A 24622-nucleotide genomic window follows, 5' to 3' on the forward strand; every position below is an offset into this window, starting at 1 on the left:
GAGGCACCCAGCAGTAGCTGGGATGGTGGGTGAGCTCAAGCCTCTGGAACTCCCCCTCCTATTTCTTCTGGTTCACTGGACTTTTTTCTTGGTTTATGGAATGACAATCCGCATAAGCTTCACTTTTAACAGAAAAGAGTTCTGCTGCTAAAACAAATGTATAGGAAGAACAATAACCAAACAACTTGCTCAACACCACAGAACAAAGGAATAACTTCCTAGCTCTGAAGTCTGCACAGTCTATAACATTGCTGATACTGTGGAGGAAATGAGGTACGGGTTAGCTTTCAACTTCACTATAGAACAGTTTTCGTTAAATAGGTGACACGCAGTCAGCTTAATGCGGCAAATGCTGCATTTATAATAGTATTTTTCAATTTTGCAAAAACCTTTAATGAATATTGGCTCATTTGATCTTCTGGAGGGCAAGCAACCTAATGTGACCTCCATTTACAAATGAGAAGCTGAAGTGCAGAAAGATGCAATCTCAATGATAGTGCTAGAACCCAGCTGCCCTGACTCTTAATGCAGTACTTGTTATCATAACAACATTTTCAATGACAAGATCAGGTGGGATCCTTTTTCTCAGATAAAAATTACAGGGGGTCCTATTTAAACAGAAAGAGTGGAGTTGCTGTGGTTGGATTCGGGTGAAGGGCCTGGGGCTCCATTCAGCCCTCCTCCTTTCCCTTCCCCTGAACTGTGAGCAGGACCCCAGAGGTCCAAGAAAAGCTGTGCTCTGCAGCGCACAGCACAAACACTCCTGCCAGCTTTATTTTCCAGGGATTTAGTTGGTCCCTCTCCCTTCATTTGCTCCTCTTCGTGTAATTTTGTTCTGTGCAGCTTGGATCCCAGAGGTCAGCTCTAGCCAAGGAAGCAGTGCAGGTGGCACTGTTAAAAAAACGGGCTGGGGACAGAAGGCAAGAGGCTTCTTTGGTTTTCTTTTCCTGAAGTTGACATTGATTTATGGTGCTGCCTAAAGCCAGGCATGGGACTCATATGCCACCATTTCTGTGTTATGAAAAGACACCAGGGGGCCTTTTGTAGAGTGTTTCTGTGTTAACCTGAGAATGTCCCTCCGGATCTAAAGTGCTCTCCTTCCAGCCATAATTACAACAGCATTTGAAAGAGCATCCATGGTCCTAACCAAAGTTGTTCTCCCTTTCACACTAATTGTTCAACAGTTCTTCTGTATGAATAGCCTCTAATAGAATTACATAAATGTTTCCATATTTGCTTTATCTGAACAAGCCATGTTATAATCCTCCTTGCATGTACCACATATACAGGTATCTACTTATATTAATATACACATTCATATGTACACACTGCTCAATTAAACCTAACACAGGCCTAAAGTGTCCTCAGTTTTATCAAAACTACTGTCATTTTTGGTGGAGGACTCTGACCCTGGGGTTAAATGTTGATGGATTTCCATTACTACACAGAGAAGGGACAAACAGGAGTGAGAGAGAATCCTGGGGACTCTAATCTTGTTGGATATATTATTAAGGAGTGAGGTGGCAAAGATAACTTGGGGTTATGAAGTAGGAACAATGAGGAAGAGTCCTTATTCATGGAGAACTTGTTGAAATTTCACAGGCAGGGAGTGGTTAGTAGATTAGCCGAGCTGTGGTTAACAGAGATAGGTTGAAGGAGAAAAATGAAAGAAAACTGGAAAAACATGATATTGCAGGTGGACTAGGAATGACTTTGCCTTCTGTAAATATAAGATCAGTAGCCTGATCATAAATTAAATTGATCAGATACCCAGGTATCTGTCTTGCATAATGTGTATGTATGTGTGTGTATATTCATGATAACTTTTATTAACTGTTTTTTCACCTTTCTATACTATAGGTAGATCTTGCTGAACATGTGTTAAATAAAAGAAAGTGAAGGTTTTGAGAAGAATAATGAATTTGGGGTGGTATATAAGGCAGATTTTCATAGGGAGATAGAACAAATAGAATGTATTCTATATAGAAAGAGGTTTATTACAAGGAATGGACTCATGCAATTATGGAGGCTGGCAAATCCAAAGTTTGCAATGTGGGCTGCTTGACTCAGATCCAGTAGATCCAACGGTGCAGTTCCTGTTGGAAGGGCAAACACTGGAGACCCAAGAGAGCCAATGGTGCAGGTCAAGTCTGAGGCAGGTTCCTGGAGAATTTTCTCCTGCTCAGGGAGGCTGGCCTCATTCTATTCAGACCTTCAACTGATTGGAAGAACCTCCCTCCTGCCCCACACACATTATGGAGAGCAATCTATTCAAAATTTACCAATTCAAATGTAAATTTCATCCAAAAATACCCTCTAAGTTGACACATTAAATTAACCATCACAGGTAGGAGGAATGAAGATGCATAAATGCAGGTTATTTTAGGTTCCAGGAAGAATGATGAATATTTGGGAAACAGAAACATGTGTCCTGTGAGTAGGCTATACTTTACTTTGAATTCCAGTGTCCTTAGTTTTATGTTTTTAATGGTAGTCATACTATCTTGTTTATCTTTCTTTTCAAGGGGCCTACAAGATTACTGGCACAGGGTAAGTACTCAATAAATACCTGTTGGTTAAATTTTGAGTATATTATAATTTACAATGTTTGACAGGTTGCTGAAAATTTTTTTCTCGAAAAGGAGACACATTCACTTGATTATACATTTATGAAGCATGTGTAGGGAGAAGAGAGCTAATTTTTACAAAGTGATGCCTTTGACTCAGGTTTTCTGATTCGCTTTCTAAAATAAGGGATATCTGGGGCTACAAGGGAGAACAGAGGAGAGTCAAACTACCCTTAATTATTTTGCATCTTCTTCTATACCATCATCCTCAATCCAAATGCCCCTTGGAATTCTCTCATCATTTGAAATGTAAGTGAGGAGAGAATTTAACATTTAATATTTAAACTTGTTGGATGTATATATCATATATAGATCAATCATAATACTATCATAGCAGATGTAGGATATCTTATGCTATTTAAATTAGTACTAGTCAATAGTCAAACCACATGTTCCTGGAAACTACTTAATGAATTTATGAATTTTCTCATATTAATGTGCTTCTCTTAGGTTTGCCCAAATCAGAATACTTTGCCCCTAATGCCCAAATGCTTCCTGTGTTTCTGCGTTCTTTCTGGTTCCTACTCCCCTCTCCATCTCTAATGGCACTGCTGTCATCCTCCCATCTGGATCATTGCAGAAATCCCCTGCCTCCATTTTGCTCCTCTCCACTCAACACCCTCATCTGCTTCCAGCCCAACATTCCCAAACTTGGAACTGCTTTTATTTCCTGTTCCAAATTCTGCTGTGACTGTTCATCTTCAACAGGGGAAAATCCAATTGCTGGCCCCTTTTTCTGCTATTAGCCTCATCTGTTCAGCCTCAAGTTGTGTCTTGCTGCTACTACAGGTCTACTCATCTACCCATGTCCACGCTCTTCACTGGGCTACAATACCTTCCCCTTGTTCAATCTGGCAAACTCCTATTCTGTTTCAAATCTCAGTTCTTGTGTTCAATATATTTAACTTTTATATTTGAAGTCACTCATGCTTATAGCTAGATTTATATCTCTTTGACTTTACTGTGGCCCTGCCAAAATTGTACATAAGGCCACACCACTATAAAAAATGATCTCTTGCCATCCTTGTCATTCTCTATTCCTGTGGCAGACCTCTTTGGTTCCGGAAAGGATATTTTCCCCTTCAAAGTGGTAATTTCTCCAGCATTGCTTCACTACTGTGCAAGGAACTATTTGGGTGCAAGAAGAAATCCAAAGAAAACTCAATTACTATACAGGATGTTTATAGAGGAAGGAGAAAGAAAGCAATAGGTCCGGTATAATAGTGCTTATTGCTAGACACTGGTTTTGGCTGTTAAACAAAGTAAAATTCCAAAGTGGAATTTGGTTCCTCCTCACAGTAATTCCCTTCCAGCTCTCGAGTGACTGCAGATTTGTGACAGGAAAAAACTCAAAAGGACAGCCTGATGGTAGGTAACACAGGACTCGGTGCTTGCTCTTAGATTTCACTTGACTCACATTTCTTAATTTTCTCATTTGCTGTTTTAGGTATGTTAAATTTGTAGCAGAAATAAGTCATTGGAGCACCACGTTTGAGCAAGCACCTTAATTTCTCCCTACTTTGTTAAAAATACATTCACATGTATTCACACACACCAAAATCATTGTCCTAGATTGGAGGTATTTAAGGATTCAAACTTACATAAAGGTGATAAAATGTTATACCTTTCTCTTCTGGGGGGAGTTAGTACGAAAGGGTTGGAAGTGAGGCTGAACATATCACATTACCTTTGTTTGAGTCACAATTTTGCTTGTGGAAGTTAGCGTGGGAGCAAGATTGTTATACACACTTTCGGCTGACCAAATTCCCTGGAATATGTAGAACAGAGACCTACCAGTTACCTTGCAATTAACATTGAAACCTGGCTCCTGGCTCACTGCCTTCAGAGTGAGCTAATCTGTACTTGAATGCTGTACACCCTATTATAAATGATAGTCTCTAGCCTGCCTATATATTAGCTCAGCCTGGTCTCCATTTCCAAGTTAATATTTCTTGGTGTCTTCTGGGTTAAATTAAGCCCGTTTGTCTACTGCTCCTGAGGTAAGTTAACTTTATGGGTCATGAGTTTCTTTCCAGGCATCCTGCCAGAAGTGTCATGTATAAGGGATGAAAGACTGGAAATGAAGACGGGTGTGCGAGTGAGGAGGAGTGAATCTCAAATTTTCTGGCTGATGCAAGTCCAGGATTTTTAAGGACATGAGTAATTCTGTATCTTTTAAAGGGCAACCTGTAAACATACAAGTTTCTGGCTTAACAGATACAACTACAATTCAAGGATGAAAATCACAAACAGCAAGCCATGATTTGTTGCTTTTATAGAATAAGGTCAGCATGATTTCACTGTAGCCCTGAGCAAATGTATTTCATAAAAATCTTCTACTATATTATAGGATTTGAAGGAAGATACTTCTTAAAGGTCATGGCCAGGACTTTATAAAATTAATGTATTAGGATTGAGGCTGCCAAATATATACACTTTCTTAATTATCACAGCCACTCTTTAATGTTACTATTATTGTTCTCATTTTATATGTGATAAAATTAAGGTTTACACAGGCAAAGAGACTTGTCCATAGTAAATAAGTGGTAGGACTCGAATTCAATTTCTATTTTATTTTGACCTCCAAGTCAATCTCTTTATATCACACTGTTAATAATATTTGGCTGAAAGGGATTTGTCCCTCAAGTCACTTACTCTGGTTTCAAAAGTAATCTATATGTCTGGGGGAAATGGGTCACTGGCCACAAGCCTACAAATTATTAATCACATCAGTGTCCAGTGTATTGGCTTTCCCACTCTGCCCTGCTCTGATGCGATAGGCTCCCAGTCATTCAGTGGGTGAGGTTGAAGAAGTTGGCTTTCAGATTATTTGAGACACAGATAGGCAATTCGTGGTCAACTGTTTCTCACCAAATGACAAGTTCACAGACTCAAACCAGTGTTTCAACTCTGGCTTGACATTAAAATGATCTGAAAAACAAAACAAAAAATCCTCAGTGTTCTCATCCTTCACCCACTCCAAACATCCACCAAGACAGATTTTCTGACATATACTATGTATTTTTTTCTTGAAGTTTCCTACATGATTCTAAAATGCATCCAGGTTTCTTTTTTATTCCAAAGCAACTCCATTGGCAAATAAAAATGGGTTGAAAATGGAAAAAGATAGTATTTGATTTTAACTCTAACAGAAATTTGGAAATCCATGATATGTTATCTAGTTGCTTCCCTACACACATAAATAAAGCGAGATTTTGGAAATTTGATTCGATTCAATAAACATTTATATGTGCCATAGAGGACACAGAACCAATATAACTCTCTCTTTTTAAGGAAGTTACAATCTAATAAAGTAGATAAAATGTGTACATATATAACTATGCTTTTGTATAAACTTTGTGAAGCCAGTCAACAATGGTTTCATGGATATATGTTGGGCAATTATATTGTTTCACGCAGAAGGAATGGAATGTGCAAAGCATTGGTTATATTAGAAAGCAAGATGTATTTGGAAAAGGCAGATAGATCAGTATGACTAGAGTGTAGGGAACAAAGAAGAGAATGATAGGCAATGAGATGTGAAAGGCACAACACCTAGCACGCCAAGTATTGTCTTTTATCTTCTGGCTTTTATTTATTTACAAAAACACTTCTTTCTTTCATTTGGTCTCTATTCCATCTACTCTCTCTCTTTCTTCTGATTGATTGTAATATGTTATTTATAATGAAAGTAACAATAATAGTAATAGCTTTCCTTTTTGGGTTTTTCTAAACGCCATTCACTATTATCTCATTATATTTCTTGTTTACAATAATCCCAAAAATTATGCATTATTGTTTCTTGTCGTACATATAAGGAACCAGAAGCCCAAGGACACAGAGCTAGTAAGTAGAACTGAAAAAGCAGGAAGTGGTCCAAGTGTTAGGGGACTTCATACAGTAGGTATAGAGCCTCAGAAAATTGGCCAGGTGGTCTAGACCCGTGGTCGGCAAACTGCGGCTAGCGAGCCACATGCAACTTTTTGGCCCCTTGAGTATGGCTCTTCCTAGGCCTTAGGAGTACCCCTAATTAAGTTAATAACAATGTACCTACCTATATAGTTTAAGTTTTAAAAATTTGGCTCTCAATAGAAATTACAATTGTTGTACTGTTGATATTTGGCTCTGTTGACTAATGAGTTTGCTGATCACTGGTCTAGACAAATGAGGAATTTTGGGAGGGTGAGGGAAGTGGTAGTAGAACTGTCTTAAAATTGGGATGTAAAACCATTCTCCTTTCTTCCTTGCTTTCCCTTCCACCTGATTTAGTAGGTCACAGTGGAAATCAAAACATGGAGTTGAGATGAAATCTAGTTTTCGTAAATCATGAGTCAGTTTTGTTCCTGATCTTTGATTGTAAAGTATATCACTGTGTATTACATCTTTGTATTGCATTGAAAGCAATAGTGAGTTTTACCTTTTATGAGTAGCAATTAATAGAAAAGAATAATTTGAAAGTATGTTGAAATAAGTTACATGTGACTGAATGGTTGATAAATTATTTTATTAGTTTCGAAGAGGACGGAATTTCTGGAGAGTGCTGTCAGCCACCCGTCTCCTACAGTGAGGTAAGGCACAGCCTTCTAAACCACACAGTCCTCAAGACACTGGGGGGGGGGGGGTAAGGGTAAATGCTGGGGGGTAGGAGAGGCTGGGGGGAAAAAAGGGGACATATGTACTACTATTTATAATACCTTAAACAATAAAATAAAAAAATAATGGAAAAATATCCTCGGGTGAGGATTAAAAATATAAATAAATAAATAAATAAATAAATAAATAAACAAACCAATCACATAGCCCTGGGACTACATCCCAGTTCCAACATTTACTAGGTGTTCAATCATTGACCAAAAACTTAAATTCACTAAACTTTGTTTTCACCTGTAAAATGGGGATGAAATGAGCTAAACTGACCATTTTCTAGTCATTGTGTCATAAAGCCACCACTGACATCTATACCTCTAATGAAGGAATTAGGACACCTCTTACTACATTGCCAAATTTTTAGGTAGGAAAAGAACTGCTATCTTGTTGTTTAAGCTCAAATCTCTAGGCCAGTGAAGAGGTCTCAAAAAGAGCAAACAAAGTGCCTACAATTTTAAGAATTTCCCAGATGCCTTTTCTCTCCTTGTGAATGCTAAGAAACACTCTCCTTCCCCCCACCCCGCTTCAGCTGAGCTCCTCTAATGCATTTGGCTCTAGATACTTCTAAAGCTTGACAAATTGATTGCTCCTGATTGCAGATCGGCTGGTCTCGATTTGCAGTGCATACCCTCTGTAGATTACAATCGCAGACGAAGGAATTCTAGAAAGAAATAGTATGTGTCTTTAAAAAAAAAAAAAAGAAAAGAAAAAAAGGATTTGACAAATGCCCTAGAAATAACCATGAAACTGTTATAACCTTGGACCTCTGCTTGATTAGCTCCAAAAGCCCTCAAGAATGAATGTGCCATTCAGACTTCCAGATAACTGAAATGTGTGGAAACATTTTACAAAGATAGATGGGCCATACAAAATGACCCATCAGGCCCTAATCAGTTTGGCTCAGCAGATAGAGCATCGGCCTGCGGATTCAAGGGTCCCAGGTTTGATTCCAGTCAAGGGGTCAAGGGCATGTATCGTGGCTGCGGGCACATCCCCAGTGGGGAGTGTGCAGGAGGCAGCTGATCGATGTTTCTCTCTCATCGATGTTTCTAACTCTCTATCCCTCTCCCTTCCTCTCTGTAAAAAATCAATAAAATATATTTTTAATAAAATGATCCATCAGATTGAACTTCTTTGTGACTACCTTCAATTTTTTTATAGTATTACACACATTACAAGAAGCCTGCACATATATTATTGAATCATCCAAATTACCAAGAGAGGCACAGGGTGTTTTCAAATGAAGAAACAGAGACTGGAGGGTTCATAAATCTTTATAAAGCAACTCAGTACCTACTAAAGAACCTAGACAAGAATCTCTCATATGTTCTAAAAACTATTGATTATATATAACTCTAAAGATTAAAAGTCAAAATAAAACCAAACACACGTATTTTACTGTGATTTGTGTTAGACTCTAGAAATAAAAGGCAGGTAAATTTATCTCAAATCAATTCACTGAAAATCAATTTGATAAAAGATCAACTTACTGATTTTTATCAAATATATCAATTGTGTTTTTTGCCTAAAGGCCTTTTAAACTTAACAAAAATGATGCTTATATGCTATCAGAGAAATCAAAGCATTGTAAAAAATATAAATATATTAGTGTAACAAAATCCCATAAAAATTTTTGCCATGTCTAATGCTATTTTTTTCTGGAATTCAACCTTTATAGAGAGTGAAAACATCTGAGCTATTTCTAATAAATTAAAATTCAATATAATTAGAGAGCACAGAATTTATGTTCACAAATATCTAAAAAAATCAGAATTTTTACTTAAATGTAATGTAAATTTTAATTTTTAACAGATTAGCTCAGTGCTCTAGGAATATAATAAACAGGCTTAGTCTCTTCTTTCATAGACTAAAATATAGTGGGAATACTATTAATGAAATACTAAATAATACTAAAATATTATTAATGAAATAGTCAACACTTGTGAATATAACAGCATAAATGGGGAAAAAAAACATATAACAGTAAAATGAAGAGAAAAGGGGATCAAGGAAGATTTCCCTGCAGAAGAGACAGAAATGAAGAAAGTGTAAAGTTAATCAAGGAAACTTTAAAAACATATATTTTTGTTATTTTTTAATCATTTACATTAGCAGATTCTGAGAGCTTCATTGCCATGTTTTTATTTTTGTTAATCGTCACCTGAGGGTATTTTTTTCCATTGCTTTTCAGAGAGATTGGAATTGAGAGAGGGAGGGAGGGAGTGGGGGCGAGAGAGAGAGAGAGAGAGAAACATTAATGTGAGAGAGACACATCAACTGGTTCCTTCCCGCGTGCCTGACCACACACTCCAGACCTGGGAGGGAACTGCACCCACGTACATGCCCTTGACTGGGAGTTGAACCCCTGACCTTTGGTGGGGGTGGAGGGTGGGATGGGGACAATGCTCTAACCACTGAGTACACCAGCCAGGGCCACATTTATTTGTTTTTATAACAAATGTATTTTTTCCTATTATGGCTAACGCCATATGCTTTTCCATTTTCTTTTTACTGAGGATCCTAAAATGTAAATTCACTAATGATATTGTCAGAAATCACTTGCATTTCCACTTGTAGGTGTTTCAGAGAGGTGCACTAACTTAGTTAGTTGGGCATCAGTAAAAAAGGACACACTGGGGTTAGGGTTAGGGTTAGGGTCAGGGTTAGGGTTAAAAAAATATAAGGACACACTGAACACACCTATCTGAGTGAATTAGATCCCAAAGTTTGATAATAACCAGCTTGATCACTGGTTTCTTTAAACCATATTCAAGCTTCAAAACTCCTACATTACTGCCTCTCACTTGAAGAATAGGTTAAATATGTTTGCCTTTCAATTTTCAAATATAAAAAAATAACAATATATGGTAACCATAACAACATAAAATCAAGTCTTTATAGGAATGATAACCATGTTGCTCCTGGGAAATTTTGACTTTAATATTCAAATCCACAAATATTTTACTCATGAAAAGCACTGCATGTTTTTTTCTAACTTAACTTCTGGAAAATAAATTTTCTTTTATTTTTCTGAGTTCCAGGAACCCAAACAAAAAAGAATAATGGCACCTCAAGTACATTATTAAATTGCTTCGTTTGGCAGATACACTAGTTCCCGTTTTAGCCTTTTCCTGAAGCTAAGTTGTCTTTAAAATAATCATCTTTCATCACAAGATTAATGTTCACTGAAATTTGCATTCTTTTAGACTCACAGAGCATGTGAAATACATTTTGTTAGGGAGATGTTAGTACAATACAATAAAATATACTATTGTGTTCAACTAAGTCTTGTTATTGTATAAAATTGCTTTGTTTTCACTTTTGTGCACTAGATTTTTAACATTTATAAATGTTTCTTTAAATGAAATAACTTAAAATTACCATGAGGCTGAAATTTTAAATCCCATGCAAACTACCAATTTCTTGAGTTGTGCCTCATGTTGAAGTTTGAAATTTTACATCATATTCTTGATTTGGATGAAGAAAGGACATTAATAACACAACAGAATGCCCACAACGTCTTGCTACCAATAGTTGGCAATCATTAATTAATTATGTGGGGGAGAGAGCACACAATAAAAAAGAAATCTGCTGTGTAACAGCACACATTTTAGTTTAACTAAAGAACATCAATGTGAATTGCTGGGTGATGGATTGAGATAGAAAAGACAGTGTATAGTGAATGATACTGTACTACTTTTAGTACTGTTGGGAGCATTTAACAAAAGTGTTCCATAAAAATCCCACCGCAGAATCAAGATGCTAATGTTATACCTTGTTCATTGCCAGCATATTCAGTGACATTTTATAATGTACATCTGTCAGCCAGAGATATAAATGAATGAGGTGAACCATGCAATTTACCCTCAGGAAGTTCCATTAGAGCCCCCAAAGTCTAATATTTATGAGGTCAGAATCAATTAATCAGATAGCTGTGTTTGCTTTTCAGCCCAGCAGGCTCTCGGCTCCACCAAACTGTCGCATTTGAAAATCTTTCATATTTGGCAAGAGAGTGAATTTGTATGTGCTACATAAAAGCTATTTTGTAAATCAATGACTTTAGTAACACAGAGTGTATTCAGTAGTGATTCATGGTCTAAGTGGAGAGAGTATCAAACACATATCTATCAGAAGTGTTTTATCTCAGTAGAAGTCCTAACTGTGCTCTGTGAGCTATGGTGGTCTTACCCAACCCACAGTTTACTGAATGAAAGGCAATTATGAAAGAAGTGCAAGCTCATACTTGCTCTCCGTGGCCATCCAACTTGGGTGTGGATCAGTCATAATAGATAGTGGCAGAACAGAGCATATTGCTGTCAGAAACAACCTGGGCAGAAACGGACAAGGACCATAAAACTTTTACAGTAGCGATGACTACTATTATTCTGATCCAGAAGGGGCATGGACAGTGAACCTCAGAGGATATGATAAATGATAGTTGCTGTTCTCAGTGAGCTGCTAGTGATTCTCCCTAGAAAGAAGACCTCAGAGCAATTTTAGAAATGGATGATGCGCTAGAGGAATTGTGATAGTAAACATATAATATCCTTTTTGTTCTTTTGCATTAGAGAAGAGATACCATGAGGACTGGTGCTCTGTTAATAAAATTCTGGTAATCATTCTTTTCTATGATTTGGAAATCTGCATAGACATTAGGAATTATTAGTGTAGGTAATACATAACCTTAGGCAAGAGACAATATACTAATTTTATCAAGTTTAGAGTTTACATTAAACTCCTATTATTTGCCCAGACAAGTCCTAGGTACTGTGTGCATGCATGTAAAGGTATGTACATGTAAAGAGTTGGTGGTTGAGAATGGTAACATCAGTGAGCACTCATGGATACCTACTATGCGCAATGAATGAGGTTTGCTAACATGACCCAGATAAATGGGGGTGCCTTGTAATCCACTCAGCATGGCCTTGCCATCAAACAAAACAAAAAACCCAAACACAACATCAGAGACTCACTAAAGACACCAAAATAATATTTCTCCCTCATATCCTTTCTGAAAAAAGCTAAAAAAGTTTTTTAAAGTCATGAAAAAAGCTTCTTCTTTTATAAAACTAGGAAACTATGAACTATACTCGCCACCATCACAAGGAGAGAAAGTTTCACTTGTTTGGTTTATAAGCGCTTCTCCCAAACCTACAAAGTGAGCAGAAAACATCTGTCAAATGAACTACACTTAGAATAGCATCATACACACTTTTAACCTAATTGCATTCAACCACGTTGGAGGAAAATATTTCTTCTTATTTCCTTGCTTTTCTCTTCTTTAAACTATATCTCTTGGTCTCCATTTTCCATGGAGAAAGGAGGGTTAATCCAAAATGCAGAGAGAAACAGTCAATTGTGCTCTTTAAGAGTTCAAGGGGGCATGTTCTTTAAGGATGCTCTTGGGTATTTTTGAAGGGTCATTTGGATTATACCCAATTTTTGCCTAATATGTTGACTTTAACACCTAACCCCATTTAAACCAAGACACCACTCTGAAATACAACAAAGATGGACAGACACATGCCTATACATGCAGCAAACAGGTATCACCAAAATGAGGTGGTAGGAGTCTGAAATCCCAAATACATTACTTTTTACTCATAGTGACAAGGTTTAGAGGTTTGTAGTAGCTCTTCCTACATAGAGACCAAGTTAGGAGTGGTGGGGCTGAGTGAGGGGAGGGCAGGCCATCTTCCAAAATAGAAGGTTGCCAACACTGCAGAGAAGAGAGATCCCAGGACCGATCAGCTTTGCACTGCTGATAAGCAGAGGCTGAAAAGAAAGAGTTAAGTGCTAACTCACCACACATACTCAATATGCATAACTCTGGAATATTCCTGGTCATCACATCTGCTGAGTTAATGCCAGCTCCCAGGGCAGAGGCCACTGAACAATTTGTACATATGTCAAACATACCTGACATGAAGGACCCTTCTTTTAGCCCCAACTCATAACTTTGGCCTATTTCCATACCAAGAAGGGGCTTGGATCCAAGTAACTCTATTTTGAAATGTGCATGCCAATTTGTTTGCCTTAGTAATGTATTTTGACCTTCAGGTGCTATGATGTTTCTCAATACATTCAAGCGACTTGGTGTAAAATTAATTAGCTTTCAGAGATGTCAGTGTTTGAACAAGAAGGAACATCACATTTTATGTGATGCTATGATTCAGAATGTGTGGATGGATATCTTTCCTGATAAATTAGGTTATATTTCAAGTTTTAACTTTTTTGAGATGACTGTATGTTTTGTTTCTGCAGCATGTACTCAATAACCACAGATTTGGTATGTTTTAATCCATTAACATTTTTATTTATTTACACTATAATTTTTTTTTATTTCTCTAAGTTGAATTATTTTTGCTTGTACACATCCCAGCAAACTTCTGGGATGCATTAAAGATATTTGAAATTAATTGTAATGAAAATGGGAGTTATCGAAATAAAAGGCAAATTTGGAATTGTACCTGGGCTGACTTCAGTAATCAAAATGGCATTGACAAAGTAATAATAATAAGAAGAAAAAAACAAGATAAAAGTGGAGCTACAAGAAGAAAACCTTGAGAATGGTATTGCACTATATTCCATGTATCAATACTGTTTTTAATTAAGTGAATAGAGCAACTATAGGCAAAGTATTCTATACCTTTGTTTACAAATTATCTGGTGTCCCCTGGGTTAGGTGCCATATTCACTTCCATTTTAAATTGGGTGAAGTATTTTCAGATGAAATTGACAGAGAGAATCATCTTGATTCGTGCATTTTAGAGTCAGTTTCAGGATGCAGTGATTGAGTCTCCATTTTAAGATGGGAAATTGAATACTTTTTTTTAAGGAGGGGGCTAGCTATAACACAGTGTATAGAATGGCACATTAGGAACAGTAGACAAAGGTGGAAAAAGTGGTAGTTTAAGGGACTGACCAATATGATTATCAGCTTTTAAGTAATCTAAGTAAAGATAGAGGTAATTTGAAAATATTAATGTCAATTGATAACCTAAAGGAAATATTCCTTTTATCATATTTTGGAGTTACTCTCTTATAGGTACTCAATGAAAATTATTTTCATGCCACTCTTGACCCTCAGTTTTTTAGCATTAATATAATTTGCTAAAGCAACCAGATCTCCTGGGAGAAAGCTAATACTGTATCTTGAGGCAAAATAAATAAACATGAACTTGAAATACCTTATTGCAAGAAAGCAAAAATATTTTTAGGAGTATTTAGGGTTGTGTTGAAAAGGACAAGGGAACCAGCATAAAAAGATGATTTGTAGTGGTCAAGATGTTAAAATTTGAACATCAGGAAGATAAACATTATAGTCAAAGGGAACAGATGAGTATGTTAAAGAAGCTATATGTCTATACTTACATTAAAATAAGGAGACTAATGCAAAATAATTAAAAAAGTATTTGAAATGCACTTGAGTTTCTAGTTATTGTGTAATCAAGTGGTATGTATCCTACACTGTCGTTTTAGTCAGTCAAGAGATTATAAAATACAGAGATGCGTTTTTAAAATAGAAAATGGAAATCTGGAAAAACGTGTGAAATATGGAGAAATTTTGCATGAAGTGTTTAGCACTCCTTGTGTTTTGGGTAAAGAAATCGTGCCTTGTTTTGTGGACTAGTATGGTAACTTATACTTCGGTTACTCCGCCTGTAAAATTGTGGTAGTCCTCTAATGAGACAGAATTTAATGGTATTGCAAAATGTCATGTGGTTGTCTGGAAATGAAAGTTTATAGAGAGAACTGGGACCAAGACTGTGGTGTGGCAAAAGCATAATAATCAGGGAAGGTTTCTGTAATTTCTGTCCGTCCCTTCTAAGGGGAAAGAGTGATTGCCTTTCATACATTACTGTGGAGAGTTGGAGTTGTGCCCCTAAATAACCATCTCTTTTCTCTGCAACCTCAAGGTTTGTTTGGTTTGTGTATGTCTTATAGCTGAGATTTCTGGCAACAGTTTATATGGAAAATTACAGGACTTTTATTTTATTTTTTTTTGGGGGGGGGGAGTATGGGACAGGGAGGGAATATTCATTCCTCATTCCTGATATTCTCTTCCATAAGGAAGGAACAACTCTTGCTGGAACATCCCTGGCCTGTCTTTAAGATATATATAAAATTGATTTTTTTACAGAAAGGAAGGGAGAGGGATAGAGAGTTAGAAACATCAATGGGAGAGAAACATCAATCAGCTGCCTCTTGCACACCTCCTACTGGGGACGTGCCCACAACCAAGGTACATGCCCTTGGCGGGAATCAAACCTGGGACCTTTCAGTCCACAGGCTGACGCTCTATCCACTGAGCCAAACCGGTTAGGGCTTCCTGGCTTCTCTTTGCACTTCAACACTTCTTTGCCTGGGGCAGTGGGTCAGGGACTAGCTGATGGTTGAGATTTGAAGGAGAAATGGACTTGTATAGCCCAGCATCCTTCTTTTGCATTTTAGCATAAGGAGCAGATTGCCAGGGAGGTGAGGATGATTTCTACTCCTTAATGCAGAGTCTTACCTGGGCTGCACCAACCCGCCCTGCCCATGGGGGAGGACTGCTCCAGGCTAGACTGCCTGACTGCCTGGGAGTCTGATTCTGTGATTTCATTATTAGTAAGGACCCCTTCCCAAAGATGGAAGTCATTCTCCAGCCTACCCTTTATCAGGGATACAGGTGCTGGCACATTTCAACAACTGGGAGGTACTTTTCACATTCATCATTTCTGAAATTGCAAAATGCCTTACAATTTATTAGGTATTGTATTTTTTTGAAATGTAGTATTTTGCTTTTTCATCTACCACTTCTTCATTTCCCAATTTGTTCAGATCCTGGATAGGAAAAAAAAAAGTTGCTATTTATTGGAGCCCTAAGGAGTCCAATATGTATATAAAACACAAGTAAAATGCTAATTAGAGAAGCCAGAGTGTTTAACTTGCAGGATATTTTTATTCCTACCCAGAGAATATTGCCAAGTAGGAATTACATTAAAGCCACCAAATAGCATGAATGCTTGACTTTATTCTGACACAACAATGAAAAACTACACTGGGAAATATGGAAAGGAGCATGACACATTTAAAAATAAGAGACAGAGGTGTAGGTCAGATCCATGGGGTTTACAAAGTATTGCTTTCCAATGAAATACATGAGGCTTGTTATGACTATACTATACTTTGGGGAGTTGATCTTTTATGTGGTTTAATAAGGGGATTAGAATAATAGAGTATTTTTTTTCTATTAGCATTGAAATAATTTAACAATATAATATTATAAAGAAGTATGAAGCAGGGTCATGAAGATAAAAACCACAATGCACTCTTTTTTATATAAAGAGGCAATAAGGCATAAAAAGATACATTCAGAGGTTGAGGCATGTTGAATTGGGAGAATTGATCAGAAGTGAAATTCAGAAGAGGAATATATTTTTAGGGGGAATGAAAGGCATAAAGATTAGCTAGTAGAAATAAAAAAAATTATCATTAATAAATTCAGGGGAACTATATAGTTCAGCCCCACGTTGAGGAAAAATAGAGAAAAGGGAAAACAAAAACAAAATAATTACAAGAACAAAAACACACAACATTAACAGCAAAACAGAAAGAGAAACTAGGTACCGAGGATAGAATATTTCTGTCCTTTTGATCACAGCATTTTATAAATCTAAAAACATAGGATAAGTTTACTGAGATGAAGGTTGCATAGTGACTACACCAGGCAGAAGCCACAGGATGGTCTCCAGAGCAACAGGAGTCTCCCTCATAGTAATGTGGAAATTAGGAAAATCATTTGCAAACATTAATTGTTGGTAGAGAGTCAAGTGGTCTCCTGAAACCCACATGAGCAGAGGTCCAAGTTGGTGTTTGGGAAATATTTGTACCACAGACAATGGGTGCAGTCATGAAAAAAATATTTCTATTGTTTGCATACCGAAGGACAGAACAACTGGTTGCTATGATGTGCACCATCAGGGTTAGACACTGCCCCCTGGTGGTCAGTGCTCTCCAACATGGAGGGTGCCGCTCAGCCACAAGCCGGGCTCATGGCTGGTGAGTGCAGCGGTGGTGGGGGGGGCCTCTCCCACCTCCACGGCAGCGCTAAGGACCCCTTGGGCCTAAGCCGGCAGTTGGACATCCCCCAAGGTGTCCTGGACTGTGAGAGGGCACAGACCGGGTTGAGGGACCCCCTCCCCAGTGCATGAATGTCATGCACCGGGCCTCTAGTGTCTATATAAATATCCATTGTCCCTCACAGACCAGGGCAAAATCACCATGTACTTGTGAGGGCATATTGTTTTACCTCTTCTACTAACCAAGAAATTTTGATTGAAAAAACAAGATTTCTGCTCACTCACTTGATGCAGGACTAAAGGTATAATAGCCTGCTTTTGTCTAGGGTATTGAGGCTACCAGAGAATTTCTTGAGCATAGAAAAGAAACTACATTTTGCTTAAATTTGATGTTCCCAAAATGGATATTCCATTTATATAATAGAGAGTTAATATATATATATATATATATATATATATATATATATATATATATATTGATTTGAATTAGCTGACAGCAATTAGAGCAGTGATCAGAAGGCATCTGGAACAGTGTTCAGAGACATGATAAAAGATGAATAGAAGGAGGCTAGGACAACACTTTGATTGGAGATGCAGAGCCTGTTACCATGGGGGTAGGGAAAAAAAGTCACTAAGTGAGGTGTTCGTTATATGTACCTTTAGTTCTGCCTACCTCACTCTTTAATTAGGACCTGCTTGCTCTGCTAGGTCAATTTAACTACTATGTTTAAACTGCCACTTCATTATTTTTAGAGAACCGTAGTATCAAAGATGTCCATGAGCTTTGTTTATAGGCAAGATTGTAGGTGTTCTTGGTAAAACACAGAGGGCAAGGCCATAGTGTAGACTAGAGGATGGGATTTGTAGGCAAATCATTCTAGCATTATAGCCAATCATAGTGTTTCTGGGGAACACGAATCTTGGGTCAAGAGGTTAAGTTTATATCTGGGCAGAAAGAGTTATTAGGAAAAAGAGGCTACAAAGAAGGATGATTCATTCTTATGGTTCTAATTTTTCAGGAAATACAAGTATAATATTGTGGGAAAGATGTGGTATTTTAGATGTCTTTTATTTTTTTATTTTGCAATGATCTCTGATAGGCCTTAGCAATTTCTTTTCTCACACTGATGCCTCTCTGCCACCAAGAAGGTTGATCAGTGGGATTTAGAAAGTGTAATCTTTGCCTGAACAGGGATTAATGCCTCCACCAAGTGACTTATACATACTTAACTCTGAATTTGTTGGCATGCTGGAGAAACCAAAGCAATACTTTTAGAAAGAGTGGCAAAGGGAGAGTCAAGTCAGACAAAATGATGAAACAGTAGAACTTGTGCCTAATGGTATGTGGAAAGGTGATGGCAAGGTATCAGCCTGGTGAAAGTTGCACATTAAGTAAGTTTATAGAGAGTCAGTGGATATCTAAGCTTTGCTATACAGGCCACATGTTGACATTTGTGCAGTTCAGTTTGTGTTCAAATAGACAAATAAAAACTCAACAGATATCTTCTTTGGCTAGTTTAAGCATAAAATGACTTTATTAAAGAACACTAGAGGCCCAGTACACAAAATTTGTGAATTCATGCACTGGGGGGGGGGGAGGCCCTCAGCCCAACCTGCACCCTCTTGCAGTCTGGGAGCTCTCAGGGGATATCCAACTGCCGACTTAGCACTGCTGCAGAGGTGGGAGAGGCTCCTGCCACCACTGCTGCGCTTGCCAGCCATGAGCCTGGCTTCTGGCTGAGTGGCACTCCCACTGTGGGCGCACACTGACCACCAGGGGGAAGCTCCTGTATTGAGCGTCTGCCCCCTGGTAGTCAGTGTGTGTCATAGCAACCAGTCATTCTGCTGTCGTCAGTCAGTTGGCCTATCAGTAAGTGCATCTGCCCCCTGGTGGTCAGTGCATGTCATAGTGATGGGTTGATTGTTCGACTGTCTGCCCCTGGTGGTCAATGCACATCATAGCAAATGGTCAATTGTTCAACCCCTTGGTGGTCAGTGCACGTCATAGAGAGCAGTTGAGTGGCCTTAGCATACCATCAGCATATTACCCTTAGATTAGTTGAATGGCCAATCATACAACTGGACACTTAGCATATTAGGTTTTTATTATATAGGACTAGAGGCCCGGTACACAAAATCGTGCAATGGAGGGAGAGTCCCTCAGCCTGGTCTGCACCCTCTCGCAATCCGGGACCCCTCGGGGGATGTCATTCTGCCAGTTTAGTTGGACATTCTTCTCACAATCTGGGACTAATGACTCCTAACCTCTTGACTGCCTGCCTGCCTAATCTCCCCTAACCACTTGCCTGCCTGCCTGCCTGATCACCCCTAACTGCTTGTCTGCCTGCCTGGCCACCCCTAAATGCCTTTACCTTGGTCCCCACCACCACGGCTTTGTCTGGAAGGATGTCCGGAATAATGTCCAGAAAGATATTTGGCGGTCTGGTCTAATTAGTATATTATGCTTTTATTATTATAGAATTGAATTCTAGGATCTCCAGTAAGGCCAGAGAACCTGGCTTCTTGTCTATGCCAACAGGAGCAATGTCCATAGTAGTTATCAGAATTGCTTCAATGGAGACAACATTGCAACCACTACTTTTGTAAGGTAATTCTTCAAGGCTTTTGCCTATTTTTATATTGTATTATCTTTTCTTCTTTTATTTTTTTATTTATTTTTATTTTTTTATTATTATTATTTTTAAATATATTTTATTGATTTTTTTTACAGAGAAGAAGGGCGAGGGATAGAGAGTTAGAAACATCGATGAGAGAGATCGGTCAGCTGCCTCCTGCACGCCCCCCAGTGGGGATGTGTCCGCAACCAAGATACATGCCCTTGACCGGAATCGAACCTGGGACCCTTGAGTCCACAGGCCGATGCTCTATCCACTGAGCCAAACCGGTTCGGCTATCTTTTCTTCTTTTAAAAATTTATTTTTAGTTCTTTAAATACTATGGATACTAATTCTTTATAAATTTTATGTGTAGCAAATGTTTTCTCTCATATTATAGCTCTAGCTCTTTCCTTAATTAAAAACAAACAAACACTAATACACACACACACACACACACACACACACACACACACACACACACACTAGGGGCCCAGTGCCCGAATTCATACACCTTGAAAAGAACTGTGGGCCTCGAGGCTGCTGAGGGCACAGGGGCGGGTCTTGACCCATCCTCCACACCACTGCCTGGCCCCTTCAACCATGCCCCTGGTCCCCTGTCTGCCTGCAGGGCAGCCCCTGCTCCCACTACCGCGGCTCCCATGTGCTGATGGTGGCTGGCCCCACTCGCACCCACTGACAGTGCAGAGTGATTGAGGCCAGTGCCAGCAGTGGGTGTAAGCAGGGGCGGCACCGTCAGTGGGTGCGAGTGGTGGCTGCTGCCCTGATCACCTTTTAGGAGCAGGGGGAGGTGGAGAAGCCCTCAGGAATGATTGGGGCCAGCAGCCACCACTCACACCCACTGATGGCACTGAGTGATTGGGACTGGTGCCAGGCACAGGCAGCAGATGCTAGTGGCGGCTCTGGTGCTGGCTGTGGGTGCAAGCAGGGCCAGCACTGGTAGTGGGTGCAAGTGGTGGCTCCAGTGCTAGCAGCAGGTGCAAGCAAGGCTGGCGCCGGAGTCAGCAGCAGATATAAGTGCCGGGTGGGTCCACAGCGTGCAGAAGCAAAGAATTTTCAGTAACCACCAGAGGCTCACCCCAATGACAGCGACTGGTGCCCTGCCTTGGTCTGGCACCTCCACTCACTTGCTCCACCATCCCACAGTGGCCAATGCCCTCCATGGTCCACACACGCCCCCTGGTGGTCACCACACGTTATAGAGCCCGGTTGTTTGGTTGTTCTGCCATTCGGTCTATTTGCATATTGGCCTTTTATTATATAAGATATACAGTTATATTAAATCAAGTTTGGTCACTATGTTTGTAAAATCTTCTATATCCTTACTGACTTTTTCCCCTGCTATTTTACCAATTGCTGAGAGAAGTGTGCTAAGTTCTATCATTTACCATGATTGTGGATTTGTCTATTTCACCTTAGAATCCTGTCAATTTTTTTCTTCATATACTTTTAGGCATACACATATTTATAATTGTTCTATCTTTCTGGTGATTTGAACATTTTGTTATTCAGTGAATATCTTTACCTATAGTAATACTCATTACTTTTTGATATATTTTTATTTGTAACAATATACCAATGTTGCACTAATAACTTTTGGCCAAAAATTGTCTGTCATATGTTTTTCTATCCTTTCATTTTCAAACTTTTATTTTCTTAAGTTTTAATTGTGTCTCTCATAACAGTGTTTGATTGGATTTTTAAATTCTAGCCAGACAATCTTAGTCTTTTAATTAAAGCATTTAGTCTGCATATATGAATTAATATAATTACTTATTTATTTGGAGTTCCATATAAGGTCTTATTCTATACTCCATTATATACTGTTTTCTTTGTCCAAAGAATACTATGGTTCTTATTTTCTTTCCTTTCTTTTACTTTCTTTAAATAAATTATTTTCATCCCATTTCTCTCCTCTACTATTTTGGAGATTCCACACATTTTCTCTTCCTTTATTGGTTATTCTAAAATTAAACAAATTTAATATATCAGTGCCTAAAGTTAATAACAAGGATTTTTTTGAACATTGAATTAATTTCTATTTTTCCATGTTATTTGCTTTTATGTATTTCAAATATTTCTTGTTGCTTTTCAACTCACACTAGATTATTTGCATTCAGTGTTATTTTATTTTTCTTAACTTTTTATTCATCTTTGTATCTTGTATGACTTGCCATCTGCTTGATATATATCTTTGATAAATTTTTTTAGTGAGAGTCTGTTGATGATAAATTTTTGTTTTTCTTTTTTGAAAATTATATCTGCTTATTTATTAAAGATAATATTTCTGGGTATAAAATTTTTGGATGCAGTTACTTTGCCTCTCATTAAATATTTATACACTGTCCCTAAATTATAGTATAACTATTGGAAAGATAGTTGTATATCTGTCACTTTTTTTAAAAAGATAATATGTTTGTTCACTTGAGAGCTTTTCAGATTTTCTCATTGTTTTGAGTGGTCTTCGGTTTCATGATAATAAGTCTTGACATGAATTACTTTTAAAATCTCTTACTTGAGGTTTATTGGTTTCTCTGAATCTATAGATAGTTTCTTTCATAAATTAGTATTCAATACTTTTTCAAATATTGCATCTGCTGTTTATTTTCATCTAGATTTCAATTAAATGTATACTATACCTTTATTCTTCAACTTCCTGTGTCTTAACTTCTGTTCTTTTATGATTTTTTTTTGTTTTTATAATGTTGCTTATTGGATATCTTCTTAAACCCACCTCCAGTTTATTAATTCTCTCTTCAGCTGTATCTAATCTGCCATAAATTTGTCTACTTAGTTTTAAATTTTAATTATAATTTTCCTTTCTAGAAGATCTGTTTTGTTATGTTTTAATTTTTAAAAGTTATGTACACATTATTTTAACCTTGTTGTTTACTCTTTTAACAGTTGTCAAGTAAAATAACTTTGTATTGTATCCTTGATTATTCCAACATTCAAAATATTTTCAGGGCCTCCTTTTGCCTGTTGTTTCTGTTGTCTGTCAGCCAAGAAAACTTTTTTTTCTTTGCTTTCTGGTTTTTATTTAGCAGGCACTAATTTTCTTGGGAAAAAAAGTTTTTAGTGTTTATGACACCTCAGTATTTTCTGCAGATGATATTGTACTTATTTCTGGCTGGTGCTCTTTGGTCAATAAATATTATGGAATCTCTTTGACTTAATAACTTGAAATCATCTTGAATGCCATGGGTAATATGACTTGGAACGGTAAATCTTTTTGAGGTCCTAGGCCAGTGATGGCGAACCTATGACACGCGTGTCAGAGATGACACGCGAACTCATTTTTTTGGTTGATTTTTCTTGGTTAAATGGCATTTAAATATATAAAATAAACATCAAAAATATAAATCTTTGTTTTACTATGGCTGCAAATATCAAAAAATTTCTATATGTGACACGGCACCAGAGTTAAGTTAGGGTTTTTCAAAATGCTGACACGCCGAGCTCCAAAGGTTCGCCATCACTAGGCTGTAGTTTTCAGGTTGTAAATTGTCTCTCAGACTGCACTCCATGTTATTGTATCAAAGTCATTTTCTTTGTTATTTCCTGGAAATGGAATGTCATCTGGTTTACTTCTGCTTCAAATTTATTCTGAGGATACCACCCTTTGGGACCTCAGCTTTATAATAGAGACTCTCCTGTTAAAACCACCAATTAGCAGGCACAAAACTTTGTCTTCTCTCCCAAGTGCTATTAAAAACTATGAAAATGAGAACTAAATTTATCTAGATTTGAAAAATACTTTAAGATTATACCTAACTTCATAAATCTGCTTGTTTCCTGAAATTTCCAGCTTTGCTTATATAGTACTAGTAATTTCTAATTTTAATAGTACTTGTAAGCTTTGAAAAAAATCATGTTTTGTCTAATCTGGGATTGTTATTATCTTTACCAGTTAATTTTTATAGATAAGGCTGAGAAAGAAGGAGGTAGAGGATAAAAGGTATCATTTCACTAAAATGAAAATTTACATTCTAGGATCATTGGGGATTTCAGTCAGACTTGCTCTCTTCTTAATCCTGCATTATCATAGATAATTGAGTATTGAAACATTTTTACTCACACAGAAGCATCCTTAGACAAAATGTGTCCTTCATCAATATTAGCCAATAATATGGAAGACTTTTCCTAAACTTCTTAATCAAAACCTATTTCTTTCTCTTAAGCATATACAGTGGGGCCTTGACTTACGAGTTTTTCGAGATATGAGCTGTCTCTGGGCCAATTTTTTGCTTTGAGTTGCCAGCTAAAATTCGGGTTACGAGCCAGCTTCAGATACCCCACCGCTAGTTGGCGCTGCGAATGTCACAGTGAACGCCACAACATCAGCCCAGCATCACATGTCTCACTCGTTCACTTTAAGATTTGACATATGAGTAATTTGAGTTACGAGCTCCATCACGGAACGAATTAAACTCATAAGTCAAGGCCCCACTGTATATAGCATGAGTTTACCTGCATCTTTTCTCATGTTTGCCTTTGATTATCTGTCAAAATGAGATTACAAACCTGGAAAGAAACAAGAATTCCAGTCAATATAGCATATTAGCACCAGTTAAAATAACCTTATTGCCACAATGCCTATTGTTTGTATGATTATTAATAGTTTGTACATGTGTTTTGTTTTTGGTAC

This window comes from Myotis yumanensis, unplaced genomic scaffold (genome assembly GCF_028538775.1).
Source record: "Myotis yumanensis isolate MYYU_CA2020_CCGP unplaced genomic scaffold, mMyoYum1.0.hap1 SCAF_2, whole genome shotgun sequence".
Taxonomy (NCBI): domain Eukaryota; kingdom Metazoa; phylum Chordata; class Mammalia; order Chiroptera; family Vespertilionidae; genus Myotis; species Myotis yumanensis.